The 21,326-nt window shown below is 37.0% G+C and overlaps 1 protein-coding gene and 1 long non-coding RNA gene across 4 annotated transcripts in view; one reads left to right on the top strand and one right to left on the bottom strand.

The window, feature by feature from the left end:
• Window positions 1-21,326, bottom strand: part of LOC128250146 (diphosphoinositol polyphosphate phosphohydrolase 1-like) — a 240,291-nt gene that overhangs the window by 182,470 nt on the left and 36,495 nt on the right. The gene's annotated exons all lie outside the window — the stretch shown is intronic.
• LOC149131759 (uncharacterized) lies at window positions 102-18,929 on the top strand. Of its 3 annotated transcripts, none has more exons than XR_016245171.1 (3): window positions 102-553; window positions 11,221-11,291; window positions 18,269-18,929. It is a non-coding gene; the product is annotated as an uncharacterized LOC149131759 (long non-coding RNA). The 3 variants fall into 3 exon arrangements; XR_016245169.1 differs by lacking the exon at window positions 18,269-18,929 and adding an exon at window positions 13,684-15,018; XR_016245170.1 differs by lacking the exons at window positions 102-553; window positions 18,269-18,929 and adding an exon at window positions 13,684-15,018 and having other exon boundaries at window positions 6,545-11,291.

Here is a 21,326-nt window from a genome sequence, read left to right as displayed (position 1 = left end):
ATATATATATATATATATATATATATATATATATATATATATATATATATATATATATACACACACACACACACATATATATATATTATGTATTAGTTCCAAGTAAGTAAAGCAGTGAATTAATAGATGCATCGCAGTAATTGTGCTACACATTTGCAAAGCAAATTGTGTAAATGTCTGTCCCTGGAGAGCGAGGCTGGTGGCAGGCATTAACTACAGAAGAACAACAAAGCAATACTTCCACAGAGAAATGTGAAAAATTAATAGGAGCAGGTATGGCAAATAAAGAGCTTCTCTCTCTCTTTCTCTCTCTCTATCCTGTTGTCATAAACTGCTCCAGGTTTCATTACTTTGTTACGTAAACGCAGGTTTTAAACATAAAGACAATGTGTGGATATTGCAATTAGATATGCCTAATATGATTGTTCATTTATTCATTTGTACACAGCGTTATATGTATTCTTGAAAATGTCTAACAGAAGAGACGGCAATAAGGGAATCGGTTTTGTAAAACGAAGATTAAAAGCAACCAAAATAACAACAGCAATTTCAGGTCTGTCTTTTCTTTTTTTTTGTTTTCTTTTTATTCTTTTACTCGTTTCGGTCATTTTGACTGCGGCCATGCTGGAGCACCGCCTTTAGTGTCGAGCAAATCGACCGCCCCAGGACTTATTCTTTGTAAGCATAGTACTTATTCTATCGGTCTCTTTTGTCGAACCGCTAAGTTACGGGAAACATAAACGCACAAGCATCAGTTGTCAAGTGATGGAGGTGGGGGGACAAACACAAACACACACACATATATGACAGGCTTCTTTCAGTTTCTGTCAACCAAATCCACTCACAAGGCTTCGGTCAGCCCAAGGCTATAGTAGAAGACATTTGGCCAAGGTGCCATGCAGTAGGACTGAACCCGGAACCATGTGGTTGGTAAGTCAGCTACTTACCACACAGCCATTCCTTGTTTTGTTATCCCTTTGATAGAAGTACTTTTTCTGTTTTTCTGCCTTGCAAGTCATTTGATGGCCTTGATGCTGCCAGTGGAATGAGAAAAAGCAGCATAGATAGCCCTTATTTTTTTTATTTTTCATTTTTTTGGCAAACCACATTTTTCAGGTTCATTTTCACTTTGTGGTTCCTTGGCTAATTGTCTTCTACAATACACCTGGGTTAACCAAAACCTTATCAGTGGATTTGGTAAAGGGGAAACTGAAAGAAGTACATCCACTTTTCTTGTACCTTCAAATCAAGAACGTGTTAAAAACTCAAGCTAAACTCCAGCTACACTCCAACTAAAATTCCAGGTAAGCTAAAACGTGTCCATGGATTAATGGTTTCATGAAATATTCAAGAATACAACTTGGAATTATCTTTGATTCCTTATTACTTATCCTCAGATCAGCTCCAATGGAGCAGATCTACGATCAAAGCCGCGGCATTACTGTCTATTTGCTGTATATGCCTACGACTACACAGTCTGCCGGCTAGAAATAGCAGCAAGTGTCTCTGTTCAGTTAGGTAAATGAAAGAGCTTTCAGTTTTTGATTGGTTGTCACAAAGTGACACGACAAATTTAAGGAACATAGGCATGGAAAGACAGAAAAGGGAAAAAAAGAAAAGAGAAATTTATAAAGCATTATGGGTAAATCATAGAAGGTAGACTACTTCTCTAAAATTTTTGGGGGGTAGGGTTGACCACATCAATAAAAGGTAGATTACCTTCTCAATTCATGCTGACTCGTAAGAGCCAGTTTCCTGGTTTTTCATCATCATCATCGTTTAACGTCCGCTTTCCATGCTAGCATGGGTTGGACGATTTGACCGAGGACTGGTGAACCAGATGGCTACACCAGGCTCCAATCTGATTTGGTAGAGTTTCTACAGCTGGATGCCCTTCCTAATGCCAACCACTCCGAGAGTGTAGTGGGTGCTTTTACGTACCACCGGCACGAAGGCCAGTCAGGCGGTACTGGCAACGGCCACACTCAAAATGGTGTATTTTACGTGCCACCTGCACAGGAGCCAGACCAGCGGTACTGGCAACGATCCCGCTTGAATGTCTTTACACGTGCTACAGGCACAAGTGCCAGGAAGGCGCCGCTGGGCACAGGTGGCATCACGGTTTCGCTTTCGCTTGCCCCAACAGGTCTTTGCAAGCCGAGTTTCATGTCCAATGAAGGAGACGACGTTGGCATGGGTGCCAGTCGTCGAATTTAATTCAATTTCGATTTTTTATGGAATATGAATACTCCACCTGGATGGGTTGCCAGTACACCACTAAGCATTTTGCCAGACGTGCAAATTATTCTGCCAGCTCGCTGACCCTTAATAATAATAATGATAATCCTTTCTACTGGAAGCACAAAGCTCCAAATTTGGAGAAAATGATTAAGTCAATTACCTCGACCCCAGTGTATAACTGGTACTTAATTTATCAACCCCGAAAGGATGAAAGCAAAGTTGACCTCAGTGGAATTTGAACTCAGGGTGTAGCGATGGGCGAAATATCGCTATGCATTTTGCCTGGCATGCTAATGATTCTGCCAGCTCACCGACCTTGATAATAATAATAATAATAATAATAACAATAATAATAATAATAATAATAATAATAATGTGAACAGTAAGATGTCAGCTTCAAGAAACGATAGTATTAAGAAAAATTACACTTCAAATCAAACTAGAGTTTTCGTCAAAAGCAGATAAAATGAAATAACTGAAAAGATATACAAAATTTTCAATTTTTCTAAGAAGTATTTGCTAAAAAAGACATCATTGATTTTTATTTTTTATTTACTGTCTTTTACTATTTTTTTTCTACCTACATTTTTTGGTTTTTAATGTTAGTTTCTAGTATACTAGCAAAACTAGTAAATCCAAAATTTGTGATGGAAAATCTGATAACAGACAGGAGTTTCACAAAAGCTTTATGTCTAACTGCATGTTTGCATACACACATCAGTTATGGCATTATATATAAATGTACCATATATACACAAGTACACATTTTGTGTGTGTGTGCCTGTGTGTGTGTGTGTGTGTATAACATATATAGATGCACACACACGCACATACACAAATATATACATATACACATACATAACAGAAAGATATATATATATATATATATATATATATAGACACACACACACACATTTATACATATGTGACAGATATATAGATATATATACACATATATGCATAGACATATGCATATATATATATATATATATGCATATATATAATATATATACATATATATAATATATATACATATATATAATATATATACATATATATAATATATATATACATATCAATGCATATATACATATCAATGCATATATATGCATATCAATGCATATATATGCATATATATACATATATATATACATATATATAATATATATATACATATCAATGCATATATACATATCAATGCATATATATGCATATCAATGCATATATATGCATATATATACATATATATATACATATATATGCCTATATATATATGCTTATATATATATATATATACATATATATACATATACATTTGTATACACACATATATACATACACACACACACACACATATATATATATATATATATATATATACACACACACACGTGTATATACAAACACACCCACATATACAGATACGCACAGCATTTACACTATATGTAAACTATATCATTTCATACACACGCGAACTCTTGTGTGTGTGTGTGTGTGTGTGTGTGTGTGTGTGTGTGTGCTGTACAAAAGAATCTCGTGTTCTAGTAAGACAATGCTAGACAGGAATTAAAAATCAATAGACTACAGGAAAACAAAGAGAAACAAAAATTAAACTGAACAAAAAAAAAAAAGATTTTAAATATCAAAACAAAAAATACAATAAATTTTTTAAATCAATAAAACAAAATTATACCGAAATGCACCAAACCAAAATTGCAACTAGAATTTTGTGGTTGCAGCAAGAAGCATATACATCAAAAGTACTACAAGGATTAAAAGTGATTCATAATTAATATCACGTTATATAATGTATGATAATGTTGCTGGCCTTGTACTAAAATTTGAAACCAAAAATAATAATGATGATCATCATCATCATGGTTTAACGTCCGTTTTCCATGCTGGCATGGGTTGGACGATTTGACCGAGGACTGGTGAACCAGATGGCTACACCAGGCTCCAATCTGATTTGGCAGAGTTTTTACAGCAGGATGCCCTTCCTAATGCCAACCACTCAGAGAATGATGATAATAATAATCTTTTCTTCTCTGAGCACAAGGCCCAAAATTTCAGGGGAGAGAGCCAGTTGATTAGATCGACTCCAGTACGCAACTGGTACTTAATTTATCGAACCTGAAAGGCTGAAAGGCAAAGTCCACCTTGGTGGAATTTGAACTCAGAACGTAAAAACAGATGAAATACCGCTAAGCATTTTGCCCGGCGTGCTAATGTTTCTGCCAGCTCGTTGCCTTAATAATAATAATAATAATAATAATAATAATAATGATGATGATGATGATGATGATGATGATGATGATGACGACGACAAATGCCTTGACGCAACACCAGGCACAGGCCCTCATGGCTTCTGACCTTAACTGACTGGAAGTGTTAGCAGTTACATGTTCTGCCATGGTTTAAATGATGGCTGTAGCAAATATTCTGCTCAATACCACAGATCTGCTTGACCGTAACCAGTTGAGCATGTCCCTTAGCAGCTGATGGTATGTGCATCTTTGATCACGAGCAGGGGTAGTGGGGGAGCATCATGGCGACGTGTCGAGAGCAATTCTTAGGAGTTTGAATAAATCACATCTGAAAACATGGGTGTTTCATTCATCATCCAAGCTGTATCGGCCCTTTTGCCTTTCTCTTTGATGACATCAGTGGCACGGAGCGGGGAGGCTGGTATGCACGGGCAACTGCTGGTCTCCCATAAACAACCTTGCCCAGACTTGTGCCTCGATGGGGAACGTTCTTGGTGCAATTCCATAGTCATTCGTGACCGAAGGGGATCTTTACTCTTTAATAATAAGAGTAATAATAATACTACTACTACTACTACTACTACTACTACTACTATTAATAATAATAATGGAAATGTACTAAAAAAGGGGGGGGGCTGTGGTGGTAGCAGGTGTAAGTAGGGAGCAGGTAAGCATTTGCACTGAAGTTTTTGTCGGAGCATTGTTATTCCAAGTACAAGGATCCAATGATGGTGCAATGGGGCGGTAGTGGTGATGGAAAAATGGGGGGGGGGGTAAAGAATATAGAAAAAAATCTGCCACCCACTCACAGCTTCATCCCCACCCCCTAGCCCACTTCCATTAAAAAAAATATATATATAATTCCTTCGTAAATGCTGAAAGAAAGAATTACATAAGCAAGTAGATAACTAATTTTTTTTTCTTCCTCCCACCTCTCCTTTTTTATTTTTTGCTTTATTCGAATTAGAAATCATATTTCATCATTCAAAACTACCAATCACCACAAGTATAACAAGAAAGTTCTTCTTTTCTGTCTTTGTTTCTTTCTTTTCTTTCCTCCTCCTCCTCCTCCTCCCCCACATGCACGCGGAAATTATTTAGAGTAAGTAAGTAATAAGGTTTCGATCGAAATTGAAGAATTAGTTCGTTCGTGTAATTCTTGCAGCAAATCCTTCTTGCTCAAGACTTAATAAAGGTAGACCATTAACAGCTAATTATTTATGCCAAGCAAATATTTCTAGGTAAATGGTAAATAAATATAGAATAGCTAACACACACAGATGCAATATTACTTTCTCATCTATATCCACATAAGAGGATAATAGGGAAGAATTATTTGTGTGTGTGTGTGCGGGCATGTGTATATATATATATATGTATATATATATATATATATATATATATTGGAGAAGTCATGAAAAAAACAACAGACAAAGACAGGTGGTGTAAACAACAAATGGATGTATTAGTTTAACGCTCGGGAATAGAGAAAGTCTTTGACGTTTCGAGCTACGGTCTTCAACTGTAAGGAACACAAATAGAAACAAGGAGAGAAAAAAGTATGAATGTAGTGGTCAGCGATCTCTCTCTCTCTCTCTCTCTCTCTCTCTCTCTCTCTCTCTCTCTCTCTCTCTCTCTCTCTCTCTCTCTCTCTCTCTCTCTCTCTCTATATATATATATATATATATATATATATATATATATATATATATATATATATGCACACACACTCACATATATATCTTTATATATATATATATATATATATATATATATATATATATATATAGAACAAGTAGAAAGATAAATTTTATTCAACGCATGGATACTGAACAGTATAGATATAAAGGATAAAATCCTTTTTTTCTTTTTAATAGCAGAAAAATTTGTCAGAAGCCAGGCATAAGGATCGAACTCACATCCGTCTAATATCCGGTTAGAATGCTTTACCATTTAAGCCAAACTGCTTGACCAACATACAGCGTAATATATATATATATATATATATATATATATATATATATAAAACAGACCGATAGAATAAGTACTAGGCTTACAAAGAATAAGTCCTGGGGTCGATTTGTTCGACTAAAGGCGGTGCTCCAGCATGGCTGCAGTCAAATGACTGAAACGAGTAAAAGAGTAACCAATTTATATATTATGCTCTTTGTTGTGTTTAGTTCTGTGCACCATCCCCCGATCCATGGAAAAACGTTTTTGCATGTAACCATTCCATGGTGCATAAAAAATTGGGGACAGCCAGTGTAGCGGCTCCCTCTGGTGTTTAACCCTAGGTCAAGTCTAACTTCAAAAAACCTGTAACTAATGATCAAAGAATGTTCTCACTGTACCCACCTCATGCTTTTAGGCGTATAATGCTACATGAACTAATATAGCCCTTCCATTTTTTTTTTTTGTTAAGATGATGGGGTGTCAGCTGAAGGATATTCAGCTGCTATTTTTAGCAAATTGAGGAAGCACATAATATCCTCTTTTTCGGCTTATATAGGTTTTTTTTTTTTGGTAAAAACATGTGGAGACAGTAAACGAATGAGAGTATGTGTGATGGTGGTGACGGTGGTAGTGGTGGTGGGTACATGCATGTGTGTGGGGGTATGTGTGTGTGAGAGGGAGAGAGAGAAGTAGTTTGACAGATCTTAGCTGATGTTCCTTGTATGTTCTTGAAGCAGCTGAGAATTGCCATACTTGAGTGTGAGCATGAATGAATAAGAGAGTGAGTGAGTGAGTGAGTGAGTGAATGGGTGATTGTGCGCATACGTTTATGTTGTGCACAATTGTGCAACAGTGCATGAACAAGAGCAAGTATGTATGCATGCACTTTCTTGCATGTGTGTGTACCATTGTACGCATGCTAATAAGAAGTAATATTTGAAAGTGTGTGTGTGTGTGTAATTAAGAAAACACTGTCATTGTGCTGGTGTGATATTTGTGATTGCACATAGCACGTGTGTGTGTGTGTGTGTGTGTGTGTGTGCGCATGTGATATGCATGTCACTGTATGCATGCGACTGATTGTACATATGCATGCAGAAGCATGAGTGTGATTGCATGCACAAGCCCATGAGCATGTGTATGCATCTTTATGTGCATGTGTGTATGCAAACATGTGCATGTGTGTTGCATGCGCACGTGTGTGTGTGTGTGTGTGTGTGTGTGTGTGTGATGTTTAGAAATCCAGGTATTCAAGTGTCGAGCATCAACAGCAGAAGCTGTAAATTCTTCATTTCGGTAAGTGGTTCTTTGAGCTGATAGGAAATCCTTCCTGTCAGAGTGAAGCTGCTCTCAGTAGCTAATGAGTCACACTTTAGGTTTTCGAACACACAAGACATCACAGCTGCACTGAGAGAATTCCTCATTAAAAGTCAGAAACAACGGCAACAGCAAAAACAATAACAAGTATCCATATATTATTCTACAGATAGATATCTTTGTGGTTCTGAAAGTCTTATTGCCAAAGTACTGAATCAAAGATCTTTTTGATTTTTCGCTTTCTAAATAGAACTTTCCATTGTGTTGATTCAACCCCCACTTAAGAATTCGGATTACTCTATCAGCTATAATGCTTATTTAGTCTTACCGATTCCTTGTGGTGATTTGCTGCACCTGAGAAGACACGCCAAGCTTAAATAAAATCGCTGTCATCCATACATACAGGCTTGTCCTTTGCCGGTGCTGGTACCCCTTGGATAACATTGTTCTAGATGAAATGCTACAGCCCAAATATTCTGTTGTATGTTCCAAGTGGCCTGATCTGGATTCTCACAGCTATCCTACGATATCGTTCTAAAAATAAAGAATCACATCAAAACCTCAAAGCTAAGAGATAATGCAGGATTAATCCAAAACAATGTCAATGGATAAGCAATGATTTTGACAGAGTAATCTGAATGTGAAGGCACATGGCTCAGCAGTTAGAGCATCGAGCTTACGATTGTGAGGTTATGAGTTCGATTCCTGGACCAGGCTGCATGTTGTGTTTTGAGCAAGACACTTTATTTCACGTTGCTCCAGTTCACTCAGCTGTAGAAATGAGTTGCGATGATGTCACTGGTGCCAAGCTGTATCGGCCCCTTTGCCTTTCCCTTGGATAACATCAATGGTGTGGAGAGGGGAGGCTGGTATGCAGGGGCAACTGCTGGCCTTCCACAAACAACCTTGCCCAGACTTGTGCAATCCCATGGTCATTCATGACCGAAGGGGGTCTCCTAACCTTTTAGCATTTAAACTGACCATATCCGACCAAAATATTCCACCTGTTTTATCCTCAAATTAATCAGATCTGGCCTCTTACACCTACCCTACAATATCAGCCTAAAAATAAACAATCACACCATAGAAATCTCAAAGCTAGGAGATAATGCATGATTAATCTAAAACGATGTGAATAAACAAGCATTACATTTGATGGAACAATCTGAATGCTAGACAGATAAAGATACTTATTTTTTTTACATGCAAATCCTGCCTGATATGGTGTCGCTGTTGTTTCCATAGTAACTGACAGCAATCGCTATGGAGAAGCAGAATGACAGGGTGGATGAGGTACTGTGTCTTTTTCCCTTTTCGTTTTTACTGTTGAGCATTTATATTACTCTGTTAAATGTTATGTTAATTTATTCACATTGTTTTGGATTAATTATGCATAATTTCAAGATTTCGATGATGCGACTGCCTGCTTTTTAGAATGACATTCTAGGGTAGGCGCGAGAAGCTGGTCATGACCAGTTTGAACGTAGAAACAGAATATTTGTGCTGGACATGGCCGGTTTAAATGCTAGAGAGTTAATCTTTTAATCAGGGTAGAAGGCCATTCCCATGAAGCATTTACAGGGAACCCAAAACTGGTGGCTGCGAGGAAGGCACTGTGAGACCAGAGATCCACCCTGAAATACTTTCAACAGAGTGGGTCCCTGCTAAAGGCAGCCAAAGTACCAGGAAGCGATTATAAACTGGGTGATGGATGGAGTCTACCATTCAAAGAAGCTTTCCCAGGATTTGAACTCAGAACACAAGGAGCTCAAACAGAGCAAAACATCAACGCTGAAGTTTCTGCAATTCTACCAACCCACCATCCTGGACTGGCTTTGTCTTTTAGCTTTTGTTTGTTTCAGTCATTAGATTGGGCCATGCTGGAGCAACACTTCAAACGGTTTTAGTCAAAAAAATTGCCCCCCCCCCCGCCTTTTTTTAAAGTTTGGTACTTATTCTATTAGTTTCTCTTTGCTGAACTGCTAAGTCATGAGGACATAACCAAACCAATATTTGTTGTGAAGCTGTGGTGGAGGACAATCACAAAAACAAAGACACACACACTTCAGCATTGATGTTTTGCTCTGTTCCAGCTCCTTGTGTTCTGAGTTCAAATCCTGGGAAAGCTTCCTTGGATGGTAGACTCCATCCATCACCCAGTTTACGGTCGCTTCCTGATACTTTGGCTGCCTTTAGCAGGGACCCACTCTGCTGGATGTAATTCAGGGCGGATCCCTGGTTTCACAGTGCCTTCCTCGCAGCCACCAGTTTTGGGTTCCCTGTAAATGCTTCACGGGAATGGCCTAATACCCTGATTAAAAAAGATTAACTCTCTAGCATTTAAACCGGCCATATCCAGCACACACACACGCATGCATGCACACACACACGATAGGCTTCTTTCAGTTTCATTATCATCATTCTCATTTAACATCCGCTTTCCATGCTGGAATGGGTAGGACGCTTCAACAGGGGACTGGCAAACTGAAGGGCGGCGTTGAGTTCCAGTGGCATCTTTTGCATGGTTTCTACAACAGAATGCCCTTCCTAACACCAACCACTTCACAGAGTGTACCGAGCATTTGGTTCCCACATCTGGCACAAGGAGTTGCTAACATAACTTGCAAGACAAAAGAACAGAGAAAAAGGAAAAAGGGCAGCTCCCACTTATTAACAGAAAGTATTTGGGAAGGGCAGGTGGGCGGCCTTAAGCCAGGTGTTGAAAAAACTGAAGGCTTTGATCAGCCTGGGGCTTTCACAGAATGCAGTTGCCCAAGGTGCCATGCAGCGGGACTGAACCCTTACCACACACCACATGGTTGGGTTAACAACAGCTTAACCACACAACCATCATCCTCATCCTTTAACGCCCGTTTTCCATGCTGGCATGGGTTGGACTGTGCTTTACATGTTGTTTACCACTTATAATTAACAACGGCAGTTTTCTTTTCTTTTTAGCTAACTTCTCATTAAGCAAAAATGCTTTGATAAAAGACCAGATATACCTGAAAATGTACAAGAGGCAGCGGGGGGGGGGGGAGGAGAGAGACAGAAGAGTAAAATGGGAGGAGGAAGAGGAGGAGAAATTTATAATACACATCAGTACATTTTTCATTTCATTTCGCAATAATCTTTAATATTCATGCAGACACAAGACAGACATACCCATTAACAATTAGTCGAGTGCCGATTTGGTTACTCTACAATTCCATGCATACATACGTATTTACTAACAATTCGTCGATAATGTGGAGTTTGTTGCTCTAGATTTCTATACACATGTACTCTTCGCAAAATCTTTTTTAGATAAGTATGTATGTAATGAAACATTGCTGAAGCAAAGATTGCTTTGAATGCTGGATTCATATCCTATCATTTTACAGAAGAGTGAATAAATTGGATTTCTTTTTCTCTGTTTTTTTCTTTTTCTTACTTGTTTCAGTCATTGGACTATGGCCATACTGGGGCACCACCTTGAAGAGATTGAATTGACTTCAGTGCTTATTAAGTCTGGTATGTATTCCATCAGTTTCTCTTTGTCGAACCACTAAATTACAGGAACATAAACAAAGCAACACCTGACTCTTGGTCTTGAGAATGGAAGAAACCTTAGTTTTAGCCCTAAATCAGTGGTTTCCAAACTTTTTAGGGCTGCCACCCCCTTTGCACCCAGGCCACATTCCTAGCACCCCCACCTCCAACTCATAGACCACTTTCTTAACCAAATTCAAAACAACCATATTTCATAAATAAAACTTAACCCAATTAACTCATTTTGTTTTTACATCAATCGTCCCCTTTTGGCCACCCCTTTATTGCTCCCACTTTTCTTCAACCTTGGAATTTTTCACTACCCCCCGGGGGCAGTACCGCCTACTTTAGGAACCACTGCTTTAACCCATTCATTACCGTATTTATTTGTGAGATGCTCTGTGTTTCTTTCAATTAATTTAAAATATAACAAAGAATTTAGTAAAATAATTTAGTTATCATTAAGCTGGTGTTAGGAATATAAATTGTGACTAAGGCTTGGTAGAAGATCTTAATTCAAAACTTTGGAAAACAAGACACTTGTACTACAGAGCCAGAAGTGGTTTCAGGTGGATTAGTATCAAAAGGGTTAAAAATATCATGGTGACTTTAACCCTTTCGTTACCAAAATTCTGTTGTGCCTTTTAGTTTGCGCCCTTCTTTTTCTCAAAGAAAAAGCAAAAAAATTAGGTGTAATTTAAGCAAGATTTAGCATCTATTTCTAGCATGTTAATTGACTGCATAGAGGCTCCCCCCATTGGCTAATGTTGCAGTGTTCCCTCTCAACCCTTTTTATAAAGTGCATCGAAAGCTACATTGTTCAAGCCATTGTCTTTCCTTTTTTGTTTTTTAATGTGACATGAGGAATATTTAGCTGCTATTTCTTGCAAGTAGAATAACTGCTTCGAGGCGCCTCTTTGAGAGTTTTATTGGTTGGATTGTCTCTAGAAACCAATGGAAGAGGTATGTGAGAGAGAGAAAAAAGGAGCGTGGAGATTACGAAGACTGCCAAAACATGAATGCAGAGGGAGGAGGGAGAGAGAGAGAGAGAGAGGGAAGAAAGAGAGAGAGGGAAGAAAGAGAGAGAGGGAAGAAAGAGAGAGAGGGAAGAAAGAGAGAGAGGGAAGAAAGAGAGAGAGGGAAGAAAGAGAGAGAGGGAAGAAAGAGAGAGAGGGAAGAAAGAGAGAGAGAAAGCAGGGAATGAGATAGATAGTGGGAGTGAGAAAGGGAGATAACAAAGTCGGCGGTGTAGACGGCGTACCATTAGTGTATCAGCAGTGACGTCTGCCTTGACCAGCTGATCAACTCACTGTTCTTAATTGCTGTAACACGTGCTTTCATATATATATATATATATATATATATATATATATATATATACATATATTAGTTGAAAGCACACTTTACTATTTATTAATAAGAAATATACGAGGAAGGAAAACACCTTCACTGTATTATTTTCCAGCACGGAGTCTGTTGTTTAATAAGTATCAATGATAATGAAGTTTCGTATCTGTATATAAAACTAAATTGGAAAGTTACAATGGTGGTGGTTGTGGTGACGTTTAGCTCCAGATAACTCCAGATCTTGGACAACTATGACCAGAGATTCCGGCCGTTATCATCTGGCATAGGTCAGTTTCAAAGCAACGATGTCCAAATCATAGAAGTTTGTAGGGAATAATTGTGATTTTCCTTTGATTTCTAGCTAGAAGCAAATGGAAAAATTACATCTACTGACCAAAGATAAAAATAAATAGATAAAAAGTTTTGTTACACGGTGTAATTTAAGTAAATTTAATGTTTATTTAATTTAGAGCGTGCTGACCAAGGTGACTAAAAAAAATCAGGAATCTGGAAGCAAATATTTTGGAAAATCGATGTTTTGCACATATCGTAATAGCATGACGAGCGAAGCAAAATTAATTTAATCCTCTGTGTCGAAATAATTCACTATTAAATATTGCTGTGAGCAATAAATACTAAAATTAGAGAAAAAAAAAATGTCACAGCTCAATTTGATGCTATAAATAATATTGGTTAACGTAATTAAACGACTAATATTTTAATTGGCTAATTAACACAGCTATACATGACTTGTGGAGGGTATTAACAACACAATTTATGTAATAGCTCATTACACGTAAGTGAAAAAAAAAGTTACTGAATGGTTTAAATGAAAGAAAAAAACACGTTTTGAAAATAGTTCAGAGTGTGTGTGCGCGTGAGTGTGAGAGAGAGACAGAGAGCAAGAGTGGGTGAGAGAGTATGAGAAAGAGAGAGTGTGTGTGTGTGACCTAACTCCGTTAGAGTGTGGAAGCTCTCTAAAGCTTGTATTTATAATTTTTTTAATTAATTTGTTCCGGTTCTTTAGAGATTCTTCACAATCTGAAAACTATCTACAATCACGGCGAGAGACAATGGGTGACCACCACACAATGTTTGGCAACAAAATCATGCAATCAGCAAATTGGATTGTTCATAGAGTTTATCCCCATCTACAGTTATTACCCGAATTGTGTAACACCCGCCAACTACCACCTGTTCAAGCCAAACAAAGAAGGGCAGTCTTCGGTGACAAAGATCTGACGAGACAGAACCAAATGAAAATCAGTCCAGCAATGTACACGAGAATTATTTTTCAAATAAAATTTGAGAGTCGAATTCAATCATGTCACAAATGCAGTTTGTGATGGAGACAGGATCTTGTCAAATTTCTTCCAATCACTTGCAGTTATTATTTGACCAAATTATTATTTTTTTTTAATGCAATTCTAACAGTTTTTCACGTTGATAATGAAAATCACATTCGATTTTCTTTTCTTTCTTTTTTTCAGAGAAATTAATAACAAAAAAAGTTACAAGCATTTATGCAATTTTAGTAAGACGTCCACAGTCAACATATCGTATGACAGAAATGTCTATTATCATTCTATAACACCACAACGAAGACGAAACCTGTACATAGCTGCGCGACCTGCTAGAAATAGCAGCCAAATTTTCTTTACACAGTACCATAACGTCTAAAAAAAGAAACAGTTAGGACGACACATTATGCGACATATTTCAGAGGGAACGTACTGTTTTATTTTTATCTTTTTCATTCATTATTAGAGCATCAATGTATTGTAAGTATGGTCCTAAATTCTCAGCAACATCATGGAGACTGCTGATTAAGTATACCTTCGTATATAGGAATTACTCAACCAACGTGTTTGAAGGACTAATGTTAGATAAGAGGAAAGGTTTTGCTCACTTTAGCCCTGCATTCCATAGAACCAACGTATGGGCGCGCACACGTGTAAATATATATTTATATTAAATACCGTTCGGTTCTGATTTTCGAAAACAATTCAGTTTTAGATATTCTGAATTCCTTACGTTAAGATCAAAAAATCCGAAGATTGTTTTTCTTAGGGATAAAAGAAAAAAAAAGTATGAGAGGGTGTTTTGCAGGAAAGAAAATAAAATGCTGTTTATTTAAATGAAAAGGAGAAACTAAAAACGTTCCACTGAATTTTACGAAATCTTTCACTTTTTTTTGTTTTGTTTTCTAAAGGTATTATTAATGAAATTTGGTATTTGTGTGCATGTACACACACACACACACACACACACACACACACACACATATATATATATATATATATTGTATATGTTCGCGCGTGTACATATATTTCTTGTGTATGAGGGCGATTTTTTTAATATGCTAGACCACTGGTTCAAATTGATTAATATCAATTTCTACCCTCATAAATAAATTCTTTATATATATATATATATATATATATATATATGCACACACACACACACACAACGATAAAGAGATGAACATAAACATATAAAAAATTATGTGTATGTTCATCTACCAATCGTTGTGTGTGTGTGTGTAGATATGGTTTTAACATTAAAAAAAAAACTTAAATCGTCTTTTATCAAAATATTTACGCCTTTTACAAAACTCAATGCTTTCTCACAATAAAAAAAAAACATCTCTAATTGTAATATAATCCACGTTATGTAAAACTGAACGATTGCCATACATATATATATATATATATATAGCTTGCTTACCAACCACATGGTTCTAGGTTCAGTCACACTGTGCACCACATTAGGCAAGTGTCTTCTACTATAGCCTCGGGCCGACCAAAGCCTTGTGAGTGGATTTGGTAGATGGAAACTGAAAGAAGCTTGTTGTATATATATGTTTGTGTCTGTGTTTGTCCCCCCAACATCGCTTGACAACCGATGCTGGTGTGTTTACGTCCCCGTAACTTAGCGGTTCGGCAAAAGAGACCGATAGAATAAGTACTAAGCTTACAAAGAATAAGTCCTGGGGTTGATTTGCTCGACTAAAGGCGGTGCTCCAGCATGGCCGCAAGCAAATGATTGAAACAAGTAAAAAGAGTAAAGAGTATATAGCGGAGGCAAAGAATACGCACACCACCCGTTTTCGGCGTGGCCCTAACCTTAACCCTAACCCTAACCCTAAACACTGGATGTGTGTATTATTTACCTTCGCCTACATACATATACACACACGCATCCATACATGATCATAGAACTCTATATATACTTGGAAATGGATGCGTCGCGTTCACATTCGACGGATATTTGTCCTCATCTTGTTTGTTGTTAACAGCGTTTCGGCTGATATACCCTCCAGCCTTCATCAGGTGTCTTGGGGGAAATTTCGAGCCTGGATTCTCATTCCTAAGGTATTTTTCGATGTTGTTATTATAATAATAATTATTATTATTATTAGTGTTCAGGTCACTGCTTGGAATCGAACTCGGAATCTTGGGGTTAGTAGCCCGCGCTCTTAACCACTAAGCCATATGCCCACGGGCCCACGACAGAACAAGTACCAGCTTTTTTAAAAAGATAAAGAGTTGGTGTTGATTCGTTCGACTGAATTCTTCACGGCGCCGCAGTTCAATGGCACACACAAGGGAAAAAAAAAGAAACATACATACATACAGAAAGATACATGCATACATACATACATACATGTACACATACATACAGACAGATGCATATATATATACATACAAAGAGACAAACAGAAAATTCGATGTACACGTATAAAGACAGAAAGAATACAAACACACTAAACAATAATTCAGCCTTAATAGATTCGTCTATCTATAGCTTTCATAAGCTCTATATTATTTTCTCAACGATTGTATAAAAAACAATTATATTTGGAATATCAGCTAAAAAACCCTCAAGGGAATGGTATGCATATATATATAAAATGTGTCTGTGTGTCCCTCGTGTCCATGCCAAATTATGTAGCATCTATTCCCCTAACGCGGGAGTTCCATTAAATCTTGGAATTATATTTGTATTGTGTCTAATATAATTCCAAAATATAAAACAAAAACAAAAGCTGTATCGAACCGGCGACGAGGACTATACATAGTAGATCGACTTGCTAGAAATAACAGCCAAAGTTTCTACAAATTTCACCGCATCATCATTATTTTATTCTTTAGTTCCATTCCCTGCGGTTCAGCGGCCCGTCGTACATGAAGAGTTTGTAGCCCCTTGTCTATTTTGTTTTCATTTTACGTCTATTATATTGAACGGCTTTGCGATTCTATCATTACTCCTTTACATAAGAACAGCTATAGCTAACCTTCGCTGAGGAGGTCTAATAAAACGAGAATACACTCGGAGTTATCACCCTTACTTTCCAGATTATCTAAATTCAGTGAGTTTCATAGAAATGTCTCGATCTATAATTTCTTTTTGGAAAGTAACAACACAGTTTTCATAACAGTTTCATAGCATTTTAGATTTCGATGCTTGTCTTCAACGCCGTTCTCTATTCAAGGTTGTTTAAAGAGTGTCTTCTTTGCGGCCCGACTTTTTCGCTCTTCCTCTCTTTCCAACAAGAGACGAAAACTGAATATATATATATATATATATATATATATATATATATATATGTATATAAGAATTTAAGGATTGGAGAAAACGCATGTTATAATTGCATACTTTATTCCTACATATGTTTCAAAGGATTACAACCTGTGTGATCCATAGGGATCTTTGATATTAAAATTATATATAATTATATATATATATATATATATATATATATATATATATATAACGTGAAGTATATTTGCCACTTAAATATACTTCACGTTGTCGTGCAGCTACTGTTTATACTTCGTTCAGAGATTTATTATTGCTTATATATATATATATATATATATATATATATATATATATATATAAACATCCTGTTTCCAGGACTCGTATGGAAATTTTTCCACTGACCCAGAGAGCAATACCGTCTACTTTTGAGAGGTGACACAAGCGTTGTCGTAGCTGGGTAAACAAAATGGCAAAAAGGCTGGGGAAAACCCCAGCAAAAATGAAAGCGATATTTATCTTTAACTAATTTTAAGCTCGACAGCTGTGGCCATGGGAACCCCCCAAAACTGCTTCCTGCGAAAGTGAAAACAACGTTATTCTACAAGGTCACCCAAATACTAATAATGTTTACATACATTAAAAAAAAAAAAAGCCCCAGCTGTTAACATAGAGAGAAGGAAATAGTACGTGAAATAGTACGGTTTCGCATTTCTATGCCGTAAAAGGCGAACCGGATTTTCAAGCGACTCAATCAAGAGCTTTCCTAATAAATACTTGTCATAACAAAGCAGCAGTTAGGCTTATCCTTAAATTAGTTTCGTTTATTTTATTATTATTATTATTTCGTTTTTAAGCGAAAATAATTCAGACTAGAGTCGAAGGAATGCTTTTCGCATTTGCATGATCCCAAGAACGAGAAACGAAATTTCTTTCTCTTACGTGAGTGTGTGTGTGTGTGTAAATTCAATTAAATTTTTGACAAAGTATTTCGTCAGAGATATAATTTTCCTCTTATGATCAAGAAATTTGTCTAAATGTATATATATATCTTTGTTTACTTGTTTCAGTCACTGGACTACTGGACTGCGGCCATGCTGGGGCACCGCCTTCAAGGATTTTAGTCGGAAGAAGCGACACAAGTACTTATTTTGCTTAAGCTCGGCACTCGTTCTATCGGTCTTTTTAATTGAACCGCTAGTTTACAGGTACACGAACAAAGCAACACCGGTTGTCAAAGGACGTGGGGGAGGCGACAAACACAAACACGATCATATAACATGCATATATACGACGGGCTTCTTTTAGTTTCCGTCTACCAGAACCACTCACAAGGCAATTGGGCTTCAGAAGAAACTTGCACAAAGTGCCACGCAGTCGGACTGAACCCAAGATGACATGGTCGGGAAGCAAGTTCCTTAATCAGACAACCACGCCTGCACTATCTCTTTCTTTCTTTCTTTCTCTCTCTCTCTCTCTCTCATATATGTGTCAGCCATTGTTATGATCGGCCAATATTATGATTGACCGTTGACTGAACACTATTCAATTTTTTTTCTCCGTGTTTTTCTCCTTGTCTCCGTATTCTTTCTGTTGAAGAGCGTAGCTCGAAACGTCAAAGACTTTCCGTATTCCCGAGCGTCATACTAATATATACTTTTGTTATTTACACCACCTGTCCTCGTCTGTTGTTATTATTTGTATATTCTCCCATATATATATATATATATATATATATATATGTGTGTGTGTGTGTGTGTGTGTGTGTGTGTGTGTGTGTGTGTGTGTGTGTGCATATATACATGCATACATGTACATAGTTACATATATCTATATGTATATATATCTATATATATATATATATATACACACACACACACATGCATATATGGGTACAGGACGTCATAAAACGTAAACAACACGAAATGCGAAAACATGAAATAAGGAGACAACTTTTGTATGCGAACAACGAAAGAAACAAATGGAAAACAAGACAAGTAACATAAAGAACGACCCTTCATCAGTTGTCTGCTGTTCATCTACTCCACATTTCGAGCAATTCACCCCCCACACACACACACATAAGTATACTATTGCGAACCACATTCATCCTTTGACCTTGAATTGGATAATACTTTGACGTTGACCTTCAAAAATCACTCTTACCTAAAGTTCGCCTAAATCCTTGTAATGAGGAGGTAACAATATGTTATGTTACATAAAATATTTTCATTTATTTATTCCTAAAGTGACCTTCATCTTCAACATTTATTTGTTTGACCTGAAAGTTCACCTCTTAGAGCTTTCGCAACGAAGTATGGCGCAGTGTTGTACGAAGATGTAATTACACATTCTTTCTTATTAGAGTTCATTCATATTTGCTTTTCTAATGGAGTTCCTAAGCAGCTGTATCTTTTGTGGAATTCTAGCATACGATTCCCTCAAACTTTGAACATGAAAATGAAAAATAACAACAAGAGGAAGAAATGAAAGGACGGATCGTAATGTTAATGCGAAAATTTAAATAAGACTTAATGAGCTTCGCAACAGAACAAGAATTCGAATAGCGCATTTTAGACAACGCAAGTAATTGCCATCATTCCGATTTGAACTATCTCTTCCAATTCTATTCAAAATTCCTGTACAGATAGTTTTTCATTCCGATAGTAAAATCCACAACCTTTTTTCTTCCCCGCCCCCTTTTTTTTTTCTTTTCAGAAGCGAACCATCAAAAAATAACGAACCTTTTAAGACTGAAATATTTTTGTAAATTTAACCAATCGGATCCAGCTAATCCCAACATCTCATCTAGCAGACAATATAATCTGGAGATGCTCCCATAACAGTCAACAGAAGGTTAAAAGTTTAGGCCAGCCACGGGAAACCAGTGGCCCGCTGTGTGACGAGCCGCGTTCGAAGTTCAGTGTATCGCAAAATTTCATTGTAGACGTTAATTTGTTGCTTTCGTTAAAACAGTTTTCGTTTTCAAACTGGTTTTCAAATTATACGGCTCTTTTTCATATCTTCCAATCATAAATATTAATCTAAAAATTTTCGAAAAATGCACTTTTGCTATAACTTTGCATTCTAATGACGAATATTGCAGTTATTATTTCGAAGAATATGCAATAAAGAAGTTAGAAGCATTTAAAGTTAGTATTTTTAACCAATGAATTTTAAGCCACCGTCCTTACAGTGAAAGTCGAAACAGTTTGTCATGACAACTCCGCTTCATTAATCCTATGGCTACGATTACTAAATGTAATAGGAGACTATGCCGAAAGTCTGTGTTTCTTAAAAGAGGCACGGGGACGAAAGGGGGGAACCCTTCCACTTAGAAGTGTAATTTTATTTACATGCAGCTGGGTCAAAGAGTCGGCGATAAGTTTTTGTAAAGAACTAATGATTGGTGCGGCAGTAGATGACAAAAATTCATTTACAGGAGGTCTGTGCAGACGATTTCCGTTTCACTGTACCTTCTCGTGATCGTAGAACACTCGAAGAATGCATTCGTTAATCAATTCTGCTGAGAATAAACTATTTACAGTGACCTGTGGGCGTGCATACCAGGATATAAATTTCGCCACAGAATGGTGAACCCACAGCGTTGAGTGAGTAAACTCGCAAGACGGGACTGATAGTCAGCAAGTAGAAAGTACGAGTACCTGTCTTAAGCGAAGGAATAAACGGCGTTGTGGCACGAATCATTCTACAATAGAATCGGTGCCTCTGTGAGCTCATGTGGCGCTGCAGGTATCAAGTACAAGGCTTGTTTCAAAAGATACTGCAATGCATATCCCAATTTCGTTAATTCCATGACATTCCGTTACGTTGTTATGTTTTATCATCGTTTTCTTTTTATTGACAATCCATGTGTTTTAGTTTCATTTCGGCTGATATTTCTATGCGATATTCATCAGCATAAAAAAAATTACACCTATGTTGAAAATATGAAAACAATTAATTGGGGGTTGAAAAAAAAAAACCTTCAAATAGTTGGAAGAAAACGGGAAAACATCCAATTTTACTTTCTCCAAAAGGTAAACAATTTGTCATATTTACTACGCATATTGGAAACAAATGAAAGTGAAACTAAAAAATATGACTTGCACAACATAGCGACGGCGT

Source organism: Octopus bimaculoides, chromosome 19 (assembly GCF_046866305.1).
Source record: "Octopus bimaculoides isolate indiv1 chromosome 19, ASM4686630v1, whole genome shotgun sequence".
Lineage (NCBI taxonomy): Eukaryota > Metazoa > Mollusca > Cephalopoda > Octopoda > Octopodidae > Octopus > Octopus bimaculoides.
The sequence above is the reverse complement of the archived record's forward strand: the minus strand, read 5'-3'. Positions and strand labels throughout refer to the sequence as shown.